This window comes from Pleurodeles waltl, chromosome 3_1 (genome assembly GCF_031143425.1).
Source record: "Pleurodeles waltl isolate 20211129_DDA chromosome 3_1, aPleWal1.hap1.20221129, whole genome shotgun sequence".
Lineage (NCBI taxonomy): Eukaryota > Metazoa > Chordata > Amphibia > Caudata > Salamandridae > Pleurodeles > Pleurodeles waltl.
This window is the reverse complement of record NC_090440.1, coordinates 956,107,964-956,120,452: the sequence shown is the minus strand read 5'-3', so window position 1 is coordinate 956,120,452 and position 12,489 is coordinate 956,107,964. Positions and strand designations below refer to the sequence as shown.

Here is a 12,489-nt window from a genome sequence, read left to right as displayed (position 1 = left end):
CAATACATTTCTATGTGTCAAACTCTTAAATGCCATGCATGCTGCCTTGTGGGCAACTAGGCCTGTACATGAGTTATTTAAGTGGAGGTTTTGATCTGTCAGAAGGGGCTATTTTTTATCGGTCAAAATGCAGTTTTTACACTGTTGCAGTCAGACTACAGGGACAGGCCTGAATTCACATTTGCACTGCCACTGTAGTGGATGGCACAATAGATGATTTAGTCCACTTAACATTTAACTTTCAGGCTCTGGGCACATTTTTCACCAGATACTAGGGACTTCTAGGTAACTTAAATATACCTCTTAAGAATAAGCCAGTTTGCCATGTTGAAAGTAGCAAAGGCACTTCACTACTGGCTAGCAAGGGTAAAGTGAACAGAGTGTTCGATGGCAAATGTCGCTGTAGATACACATGTTCTGCATTAGCTCGCCATCTGGTGTTGGGTCGGAGTGTTACAAGTTGTTTTTCTTCGAAGAAGTGTTTTCGAGTCACGGGACCGAGTGACTCCTCCTTCTGTGCTCATTGCGCATGGGCGTCGACTCCATCTTCGATTGTTTTCTTTCCGCCATCGGGTTCGGACGTGTTCCTGTCGCTCCGAGTTTCGGAACGGAAAGATAGCTGAAAACGGAAGATTTTCGACGGTATCGTTGCGATCCGGTTCGAGATAAACACATACGACGACGCATTGAACATCGAAGCGCTTCGGTGCCCTTCGGGGTAGATTTTGGCACACCGTCGGGGCCTAGTCGGCCCGACCGCGTGGAGAACAACGCCGATGGAACGGACCCCGTTTCGATTCTGCCCTGAATGCCACAACAAATATCCTTATACGGACCAACACTCGGTCTGTAACCTGTGCCTGTCACCCGAGCACAGCGAAGAATCCTGTGAGGCCTGTCGGGCGTTCCGGTCCCGAAAAACTCTGCGCGACCGTCGAGCGAGAAGACTGCAGATGGCGTCCACGCCAAAGGAGCATCGACAGTTCGAGACAGAAGAGGAACAGGAGGAAGCCTTTTCCATCCAGGATTTAGACTCCGACGAACTCGACAATACAAAAACTGTGAGTAAGACGTCGAGATCAGAACTTAAAAAAGGCAAAAAGGCCCAGGGGACGCCACTGCCAACCGGCCATGGCTCAACCCAAATTCCCGGTGACCAACAATCGGCACCGAAAAAGGCCCATTCAGTGTCGAGATCGTCCGACTCCGGTCGAGACACCGGCACGCAGCCTCCTCGGGACCGAGAGAGTGCTAAAGAGAAGCATCGACACCGAGAGTTCGGTGTCGACACGGATCAACGCCGAGACAGTGGCGCCGAAGACCATAGAGGCCAAGATTTTTCGGCACAAAAGAAGAGGAAGGTTACCTCGGAGCCGAAAAAACAAACAACAGGGTTTTCGGAGCCGAAAAAAGCACCAACAGACCCAGTTTCAGGCTCATATACTGAAGAACATTCTATGTCTTCACAAATGAAAAAACACAGATTCGAACAGGAACTGCAATCCACTGAAGTGGATCACACGCAAAAGCGTATCTTTATTCAGCAGGGGACAGGGAAGATCAGTACCCTTCCACCTGTCAAAAGAAAGAGAACACTTCAGTTTATAGCACTAGAGGCTCCTCGGCAACAAACAGCAAAGAAGGTAACACCTCCTCCCTCGCCTCCACCTGTAACTCCGGCTTCGCCAACTTACACCCCGTCACATTCGCCAGCTCACACCGCCATGAGCCACGATGACCAAGATCAAGACGCGTGGGACTTGTACGATGCACCAGTGTCTGATAACAGCCCAGACACATACCCAACTAGGCCATCACCACCTGAGGACAGCACAGCCTATTCACAAGGGGTGGCTAGAGCAGCACAGTTCCATAATGTGGAACTACACTCTGAACAAGTAGAGGATGACTTTTTATTTAACACCCTCTCCTCCACCCACAGCTCCTACCAAAGCCTGCCTATGCTCCCAGGCATGCTACGCCATGCAAAGGAGATCTTCAAGGAGCCAGTTAAAAGTAGGGCAGTAACGCCTAGAGTGGACAAAAAGTATAAGGCGCCTCCTACGGACCCTGTATTCATCACCTCTCAGCTGCCACCAGATTCTGTGGTGGTAGGGGCTGCCAGAAAACGGGCAAATTCACACACTTCTGGGGATGCACCTCCCCCAGATAAAGAAAGCAGAAAGTTCGATGCAGCTGGGAAGAGGGTCGCTGTCCAAGCAGCAAACCAGTGGCGCATCGCAAACTCACAAGCGCTGCTAGCGCGATACGACAGAGCCCACTGGGATGAGATGCAGCATCTCATTGAACATCTCCCAAAAGATCTACAAAAAAGAGCAAAACAGGTTGTTGAGGAAGGTCAAAACATTTCCAACAATCAAATACGCTCCTCTATGGATGCAGCAGACACAGCCGCAAGGACCATTAATACGTCGGTTACCATCCGTAGGCACGCATGGCTCAGAACGTCTGGATTCAAGCCAGAAATTCAGCAGGCAGTACTTAACATGCCAGTGAACGAAAAACTTCTGTTCGGTCCGGAGGTCGACACAGCCATAGAAAAGCTCAAAAAGGACACTGACACTGCCAAGGCCATGGGCGCACTCTACTCCCCGCAGAGCAGAGGATCTTATACCACCTTCCGCAAAACACCTTTTAGAGGAGGGTTTCGGGGTCAGGCCACACAAGCTAGTACCTCACAGTCCGCACCGTCCACCTACCAGGGACAGTACAGGGGAGGCTTTCGGGGCCAGTATAGAGGAGGGCAATTCCCTAGGAATAGAGGAAGATTTCAAAGCCCCAAAACCACTACCAACAAGCAGTGACTCACACGTCACTCACCCCCCCCACACAACACCAGTGGGGGGGAAGGATAGGCCAATATTACGAAGCATGGGAGGAAATAACTACAGACACATGGGTCCTAGCAATTATCCAACATGGTTATTGCATAGAATTCCTGCAATTCCCTCCAGACATACCACCAAAATCACAAAATTTATCAAAACACCATTCACAGCTTCTAGAGATAGAAGTTCAAGCACTACTGCAAAAAAATGCAATAGAATTAGTACCAAGCACACAAATAAACACAGGAGTTTATTCACTGTACTTCTTGATACCAAAAAAGGACAAAACACTGAGACCAATTCTAGACCTCAGAGTAGTAAACACATTCATCAAATCAGACCACTTTCACATGGTCACACTACAAGAAGTGTTACCATTGCTCAAAAAACACAACTACATGACAACCCTAGACCTCAAAGACGCATATTTCCATATACCAATACATCAATCACACAGAAAATATCTAAGGTTTGTATTCAAAGGAATACATTACCAATTCAAAGTATTGCCTTTTGGTTTAACAACCGCTCCAAGAGTATTCACAAAATGCCTAGCAGTAGTCGCTGCACACATCAGAAGGCAGCAAATACATGTATTCCCGTATCTAGACGACTGGCTAATCAAAACCAGTTCGCTCACACAATGCTCAAACCACACAAATCAAGTCATACAAACCCTCTACAAACTAGGGTTCACCGTCAACTTTGCAAAATCCAACATTCAGCCAAGCAAAGTACAGCAATATCTAGGAGCCATAATAGACACGACAAAAGGAGTAGCAACGCCAACTCCACAAAGAATTCACAATTTCAACAGAGTCATTCAACACATGTCTCCAAATCAGACAATACAAGTAAGAACAATACTACAGCTCCTAGGCATGATGTCCTCATGCATAGCCATTGTCCCAAACGCAAGACTGCACATGAGGCCCTTACAACAGTGCCTAGCCTCACAGTGGTCTCAAGCACAGGGTCACCTTCTAGATCTGGTGTTAATAAACCGCCAAACTTACCTCTCGCTTCTATTGTGGAACAGTATAAATTTAAACAAAGGGCGGCCTTTCCAAGACCCAGTGCCACAGTACGTAATAACAACAGATGCTTCCATGACAGGGTGGGGAGCACATCTCAATCAACACAACATAAGAGGACAATGGAACATACATCAAACAAAACTGCATATAAATCATCTAGAATTATTAGCAGTTTTTCAAGCACTAAAAGCTTTCCAACCAATCATAATCCACAAATACATCCTTGTCAAAACAAACAACATGACAACGATGTATTATCTAAACAAACAAGGAGGAACACATTCAACGCAGTTAAGCTTATTAGCTCAAAACATATGGAAGTGGGCAATCCACCATCAAATTCGTCTAATAGCACAGTTTATTCCAGGGATCCAGAATCAACTGGCAGACGATCTCTCTCGAGATCACCAGCAAGTCCACGAATGGGAAATCCACCCACAAATTCTAAACACCTACTTCACACTCTGGGGAACACCTCAAATAGACTTATTTGCAACAAAAGAGAACGCAAAATGCCAAAACTTCGCGTCCAGATACCCACACAAGCAATCCCAAGGCAATGCCCTATGGATGAACTGGTCAGGAATATTTGCTTACGCTTTTCCTCCTCTCCCTCTCCTTCCTTATCTAGTAAACAAATTGAGTCAAAACAAACTCAAACTCATTTTAATAGCACCAACGTGGGCAAGACAACCCTGGTACACAACACTGCTAGATCTCTCTGTAGTACCCCACATCAAACTGCCCAACAAACCAGATCTGTTAACGCAACACAACCAACAGATCAGACACCCAGATCCAGCATCGCTGAATCTAGCAATCTGGCTCCTGAAATCCTAGAATTCGGACACTTACAACTTAGCCAAGAGTGTATGGAAGTCATAAAGCAAGCCAGAAGGCCATCCACTAGACACTGCTACGCAAGTAAGTGGAAAAGATTTGTTTGTTACTGCCATCATAATCAGATACAACCACTACACGCAACTCCAAAACATATAGTAAATTACTTGCTCCATTTACAAAAAGCAAAGCTAGCCTTCTCTTCTATTAAAATACACCTTGCAGCAATATCTGCATACCTGCAGACTACCTATTCAACTTCCTTGTATAGGATACCAGTCATCAAAGCATTCATAGAAGGTCTTAAAAGAATTATACCACCAAGAACACCACCTGTTCCTTAATGGAACCTAAACGTGGTCCTAACAAGACTCATGGGCCCACCTTTCGAACCCATGCACTCTTGCGGAATACAATTCCTAACCTGGAAAGTTGCCTTTCTCATCGCCATTACATCTCTAAGAAGAGTAAGTGAAATTCAAGCGTTCACAACACAAGAACCTTTTATACAAATACATAAAAATAAGGTCGTCCTACGACCTAATCCAAAAAATTTTACCAAAAGTTATTTCACCGTTCCATCTAAATCAAACGGTAGAACTACCAGTTTTTTTCCCACAGCCAGATTCTGTGGCTGAAAGAGCACTACATACATTAGATGTCAAAAGAGCATTAATGTACTACATTGACAGAACAAAGAACATCAGAAAAACTAAACAGCTATTTATTGCATTCCAAAAACCTCATGCAGGTAACCCAATATCAAAACAAGGTATAGCCAGATGGATAGTTAAATGCATCCAAATCTGCTACCTTAAAGCAAAAAGACAACTGCCCATTACTCCCAGGGCACATTCAACAAGGAAAAAAGGTGCTTCAATGGCCTTTTTAGGAAACATCCCAATGCATGAAATATGTAAGGCAGCCACATGGTCTACGCCTCACACATTCACCAAACACTACTGTATAGATGTGCTATCCGCACAACAAGCTACAGTAGGTCAAGCTGTATTAAGAACTCTATTTCAGACAACTTCTACTCCTACAGGCTAAACCACCGCTTATGGGGAAATAACTGCTTACTAGTCTATGCAGAACATGTGTATCTACAGCGACAGATGCCATCGAACTGAAAATGTCACTTACCCAGTGTACATCTGTTCGTGGCATCAGTCGCTGAGATTCACATGTGCCCACCCACCTCCCCGGAAGCCTGTAGCAGTTCAGAAGTTACCTTCAATTTTGTACATTTGTATATATATTATTTAAACCTTTAATAGGTACATACTTACACATTTCATTGCGCGGGCACTATTACTATAGTACAACTCCTACCTCACCCTCTGCGGGGAAAACAATCGAAGATGGAGTCGACGCCCATGCGCAATGAGCACAGAAGGAGGAGTCACTCGGTCCCGTGACTCGAAAACACTTCTTCGAAGAAAAACAACTTGTAACACTCCGACCCAACACCAGATGGCGAGCTAATGCAGAACATGTGAATCTCAGCGACTGATGCCACGAACAGATGTACACTGGGTAAGTGACATTTTCATTTTTTATAACCACCAAAAATATCTGGTCCAGCAAGAGATTAGAACTTCGGGATGACTACGCAGAAAAGTTTGATTTCCTAAACATATGTGCAACCAAAGTATGCTTAGAAGATTGCAAATAGTGGATAAATTAGACCAATCACATAGAGGAAGGCACTGAGAAAAACTACTAGCAAACAGGAAATCTATTAGGTAACCTAATTACAAGCCTTGAACTGGCCAACTTGACTCACCACTTGAAATTATTGGTTTCCATTAAAAAATTTATCTAAAAATAGTTAATATAGATTACTTTTAAATAAAAAGAACAAGTTCATTAAGGTAGGAGAATTGGTAAAACCACACAGATGTCATAAAAATGAATTGCTAAATGATAAAAAAAAAAAACAAAAAAAAAAACAGCTGAGGAAAAACAACATAAGTGTCAAATGATAAACCGATAGCTGACAAAAGAAATACTGATTTGAAATAATCACACCAAAAGCATCAAGTGGATTTGTGGATAAGCCACAGAACGTGCAAATTACTAAGATGACCTGAACATGAAAACGCAGAGACAACAATATAACAAGGTTATTTAAGTTTTGCCCAATTTTCCTTTTTTTTCTTTTTTTTTTAAAGGGTTGGAAGCGATAAACATGAACAAACAAAATAAACTTTTAGTTTTTTTAATTTATAAACCGTGATGTTATTAATGATAAAATATCATGTTGTGCAAATGTACTCAAGCACATTTCTTTGTAGAATAAATGTTGGTAGGGGGCTCCTGAAAAAGGGTGTAGTCAAGATGCATTTTATGACACCTAAAAATTGAGATACAAAGATTTTTGTTTATTTAAAAAGGTAAAAATAACAGAAAATCTTTGATATCCGTACATTTGAAGCTAAAAGGCCTGATGTATAGTATGGCTGCCTTTACTCTGTCAGGCTGGTGGAGGACAATACCTTTGCCATTTTGACTGATGGAGGACCATGATACTTAGAAATATCTGCTGTCATAGCTGTATTATCTGTACCTTTGGAGGAACCTTCACCTCAGCGGTTCCTCTGGAATAACCAAAATTTGGTAGCTGGCCAATGTTGTTTTTGACAGTCATCCACCAAATTTGTTTCTTAGAAACAAACTCCCAAAGTGGGAGTTTATTTTTGAAAAGCAAATTCCAAATGAGCCCCACTCCCAGGGAGTCATTATTTTTTTTTTTTTGTTTGTCTCCACAAAGGACCTTGGTGGTGACGGGCTCTAAAAGAGGATATAAGACCATCCACCCTAAATAGGGCGGGCGGTATGATCCCCATATTCTGAAGCCATCCGCTGTGCTAGGGCGTCAAAATAGACTTCCATTGTCAGAGCCCTCAAAGCACAACTTGAGGTCTGGCAGACTTACAGTAGGGTGGGCAAGAGTTTCGAGGACAGGGTACTTTTGGGTCAAGTACCCGGAGCACAAACCTCTAAATTGTGCACATAATATATTTTAACACAAGGTTGAAAAAATAAAAATGTTATCATTTTGTGACTGTGTGCAAGAAATCAGGGAAGCCTTTATAAGAAGTAACTCACCCCTGTAGAAGCAGAGACAGTTTATTGATGTAATTATGAGGTGTGGTTTTGGAGCATTGCGAGAGATCCGGTGATGGGTTTTCCTCTCTTATTGTTTCCTTATCTATAGTGAGGACAGAGAATAAAACAAGCCTTCCCCTTGACAATAAGCAAAGCACCTTATTAGAGGGTGGTCTGTGCCTTTTGGCATAAGGCTGCACAAGGCTCTTTAAAGATCTTATCTGTCTTTTCTCCAAGCTAGGTCACTGATATTTACTCTGAAAAATAATTTTAGGAACCTGGAATTCAGAATTTCTGAATCTATAATTCGTATATATTTGATCACTTAACCAGAAGAGATTTATTAAGTTGGTACACCTACCAACTTAATAAATCTCTTCTGGTTAAGTTCAAGTACTAGCAGCAATGTTAAAGTCAAGAAAACTGCACAATAAAATATTTTAGTTAGGCGGCCAGGTTCAGTGGTGCAGTTTTAGCCCCGGTGTCCCATTGAAGTCAGTGGGGATCAGTCCAGTCAGAAAGTTGCTGCAGGAGAGGTCTGGGGGGGGGGGGGGGGGGGCAGTCCGGGTGAACCAACAAAGGATTTTGGTTCTTGCAATGCTCGTGAAGTAGGAACACCTATGGTCCTCTTCTCCGCAATCAGAGGTGGCTAGGTGCAGGGGTGTCTTGGACCATCGGATTTCCGTCACCGGAGGTGGTCGTGATATAGCAGGGCCTGCAGAAAGAGGCTGCATGTGTGGACTGGGGGTCCAGTCCAACCGAACCAACAAGTGGGCTTAAGTGTCATAAGATATGGGGATGTAGGGACACTTTTTTGGTCCTCTTCTCCTTAGCCCAGGGCGACCGGATGCCGAGGTTTACTGGACCATCTGATTTCTGTCGGGGGAGGCAGTCGCGATAAAGGGGGCCCTGCAGAAAAAGGCTGCAGGTATTGGCGGAAAGTCCACAGTGGGCAAGCTCATGGTGGTCTTCGTCTCTGGAGGGCCTTTGGCACCCCGCTGACACCAATGGCCCACTTAAGCTCAGGCTTGGAGGCAGTGGTGCTGTCGGATTTTGGCAGTCTGGGGTCCTCTCAGTTTTTCCTGGGGTGCCTTCAGGATACAGGAGGGCAGTTCTGCTATTCCACAGGAGCTCCTGGTTCTTGGGTAAAGGCTGGTAATCGTCCCATGATTTTGGAGGTTACAGGCACCTGCAGGACAAGGCGTATTTGGCACAATTGTTGATGTCAGACGCAGGCTGGAAGGGTTGGCGCCGAGTCAGTCACTGGTTTTCAGTTCTCGCTTTTGCATCTCTGGTCCCCAAGATCTGATTTTCTGGTGCCAGGCGGCTCCCCAAAATACTGAATTTAGGGGTTTTGGGGGAGTGTAGGGTAGTAGCCAATGGGCTACTTACCCCTTGGGACACTACGCCCCCTATATGATCACTTCCTATGGGAAGTGGGCTTAACTCGGTTCCAGAGTTTGCCATCACCAAGATGGCGGTCTTTGAAAAATTTTGTGTCCACATCAGGCAGCTCACCTTTGGGGTGGAACTGACCTGAGGGTGGACACGCCTCTGTGGCTACTAATTTACACCTGTCCAGGCACCAAATTGGTCCTGGGTCAGGGCTGTCAGCATCTTCTCGCCTCTGAGGGAAGCCAGATCTGAATACCAAGGGTGATGAGCTCTTTGAAGTCCCCTGCCTCAGCATGCAGATTCTCAGGACATCCTGTTGTGAGGGTTGTGTTAACACCCCTGCCAGATCCGGCTTTGTTCCTGGCCACCGAGATCAAAGGCTTTCACCCTTGGGGGGGGGGGGGGGTCAGAAACATGTCTGTTGGTAGCAGGCTGGTTAAGACTAGTCAACCAGCACACCAGTAGTTGGGAGGTTTTTCAGGGGGCACCTCTGAGGTACCCTCTGGGTGCATGTATTGATAAATCTATCACTGGAATCAGTGAGGGCTTATTAATATGAGATGTTTGATACCAAACATCCCTAGTTTCAGTGGAGCCATCATGTAAGTGAGGAATTCGTATTGACCAGTGTCCAGCACATATACTTAAAATGGCCTACCTGATCACTTACTATGTCTGTGAATTGGGAAAAAAACATAGCAAGGGCATATCTGCTCTTGCAGATAGATCCACATGTAATATAATGCACCCTGCCTTAGGGCTGGAAGGCCTACTGTAGGGGTGACTTACATACACTGCATGCAGTGTTAGTGGGCATGGCACACGATGTGTGCCATGCCCTGATTTCACTTTTAGCTGCACTAAGACATGAAGCTTGCAAAGGCAGTCTGCATGAGCTAGGTGAGGGCTCCCTGAGAGTGGCTGACGGTTCATGCTGCAGCCCTTGAGAACCCTCATTAGTACCCATTCCTGAGGTACCTGTGGTACCATTTACTAGGGACTTAAAGGGGTGCCAAAAGTATTGCCAACTGGGGGACTAGTTATGCCTGTTTGGGGAAAGAACAGTGGCACTGGAGACCTGGTTAGCAGGAACCCAATGCACTTCACTGAAAGTTGATTTACATCAAATACCAGGTAAAAAGTGGGAGCACTACTGCATCAACAACCCAGTTTCCTACACTTCCGAAGTGACCTGTTGGTGCTGCCCTGGACCTTGCCCTATCCCTACCTTAACTCCTGAGGAACAGCCCTGTAAGTCGTTTCTAAGTGCCAAAATGCAGCATATGTTCTATTCCTGTAGGATAACAATAGGGCACCCAACGCTGAAAAGCACCTCTGTATCTGGATGCCCCACTGCCTCCTGAGGTGACCTGTTGGTTTGCCTTGGACCCTGTCCCATTTTCTCATTAAGTCCAGAAGATTGGTCCTGTTAGTCGCTGTAAATTACCTGTATGCAGTATATGCCTTTCCTCCATTGGATAACATTACTGCTGCAGAAATTACACTGTTGATTTTTCAAACTTGTAAAAATTCATAACTCGAAATGTACTTAAATGATCGTGATGATCTTGGTGCCTAAAATTATATAAAGATTAGTGTTATTTTTATAAATGGATGCGGTCTCCCTATTGAGTCATGTGTATCGTTTACTAACTGTGTGCATGCAGCAAATGTCTAACACTCCTCTCTGATAAGCCAAAGGCTGCTCTACCACACTACCCCCCTAAGAGAGCACCTTGGGATTGCTAGAGCAAGCCCCGGTCCACTTATAAGGGAACCCCTTGACTCTTTGCATATTATCTCATTTTGGTATTCTGTATAAAGAGCCATCGTCCTACAAACTTACGTCAGTATTTGCTACGCTTATATGTGGCTCTGCTCTTCACGTCCGAGCCAAACAGTGTCTGCTCAGACGCATGATGCAACGAGTGGCTTGTGCAGATATGCCCTCACATGTCATATAATGCACCCTGCCTTAGGGCTGTAAGGCCTGTTAGAAGGGTGACTTACATATGTTGCATGCAGTATTAGGGGACATGGCACACAGGGTGTATGCCATGATGTTTTCACTTTTGTCTGCACCAAGATACGCAGCCTGTCATGCTTGGTGAGGGGTCCCTTAGGGTGGCACAATTAGTGCTGCAGCCCTGAGGGACCCTTTTTGGTACTCCAAGCCCTAGGTACCACTGGTACCATTTACTAGGGTCTTACAGAGGGTGCTATAGGTTTTGCCAATTGGGGAAACAACTGTGCAGTTTTGGGAAAGAGCTTTGGCACTGGGGACCTGGTTAGCAGGGACCCAGTGCACTTTCAGTCAAAATCACATCCCGAAACAGGCAAAAAGTGTGTGTTTTTGGGGGTCGGGGTAGGCGGGATTAACCATGTCAAAAAGAGGCACTTTACTACAATATCCATCACAATTGTGATGGAGTAACCTGTCAGCCAAACTAAATCGAGCCCATCAAGGTGACAAAAAGTGCTTTGTGGGGTTGTCTGCAGCAAGAAGGGTAAAGCAGTACAAAAACTGATATCTGCTGATTGATCGTTATCTGCAATAAGATGTGCTACACACTAAGAAAAAAGCTGCCTCGTGAAGGCGTACATGCTCATATTACCAGGGCTAAAGCTGCAGCCACTATGTTAGCATGCAGAGAGCCTACTGTGGACGTCTGTCAGGTGGCTATGTGGCTTTACTTCACATGTTCACGAAGCACTACTGCCTTGACAGTCCGGTCCGTGAGAGCGGATTTACTGCTGCTCGGTTTTGCAGCACTTTTTATTATGAGCCATCTGCTAGGCCCACTACTTTGGGAGGTACTGCTTTGGCATCTATTCACAAGGTGAGGATCTGCAATTAGAAGTATCCGTCAGAATAACAAGTTACTAACCTTCATTAGCCGTCTTTCTTCGGGTACTCTAACAGATTTTTCACCGATTTTCCCACCTCTGTTGTTTCAACTGGACTCTCTACCATCTAACAGATCTAGAGATCACCACACTGTCAATGGGCTCTGCTCCTGAGGGTGGGGACACAGCCTAGAAAGCAGCTGACGTCTGGGTGGTGCCTATGTGGCACCATTCATCACTTCTGGAATGGCATGATGTCAGCGCAGAGCCTCAGTGCACGCAGGAGAACTGCTCTAAACGTTTCCAGATCTAGTCTGGTTCTTGGGGATTATTCACAAGGTGAGGTATCTGTGATTGGATAGAATATCCACATGAAAGTTCATTACTGAACGTAAGTAACTTGTTAA

At 45.0% G+C, this 12,489-nt stretch overlaps 1 protein-coding gene across 1 annotated transcript in view; it reads left to right on the top strand.

Annotated features, from left to right (window-relative positions):
- SF3A3 (splicing factor 3a subunit 3) overlaps window positions 1-12,489 on the top strand; it is a 242,053-nt gene that overhangs the window by 94,641 nt on the left and 134,923 nt on the right. The window lies entirely within an intron of this gene.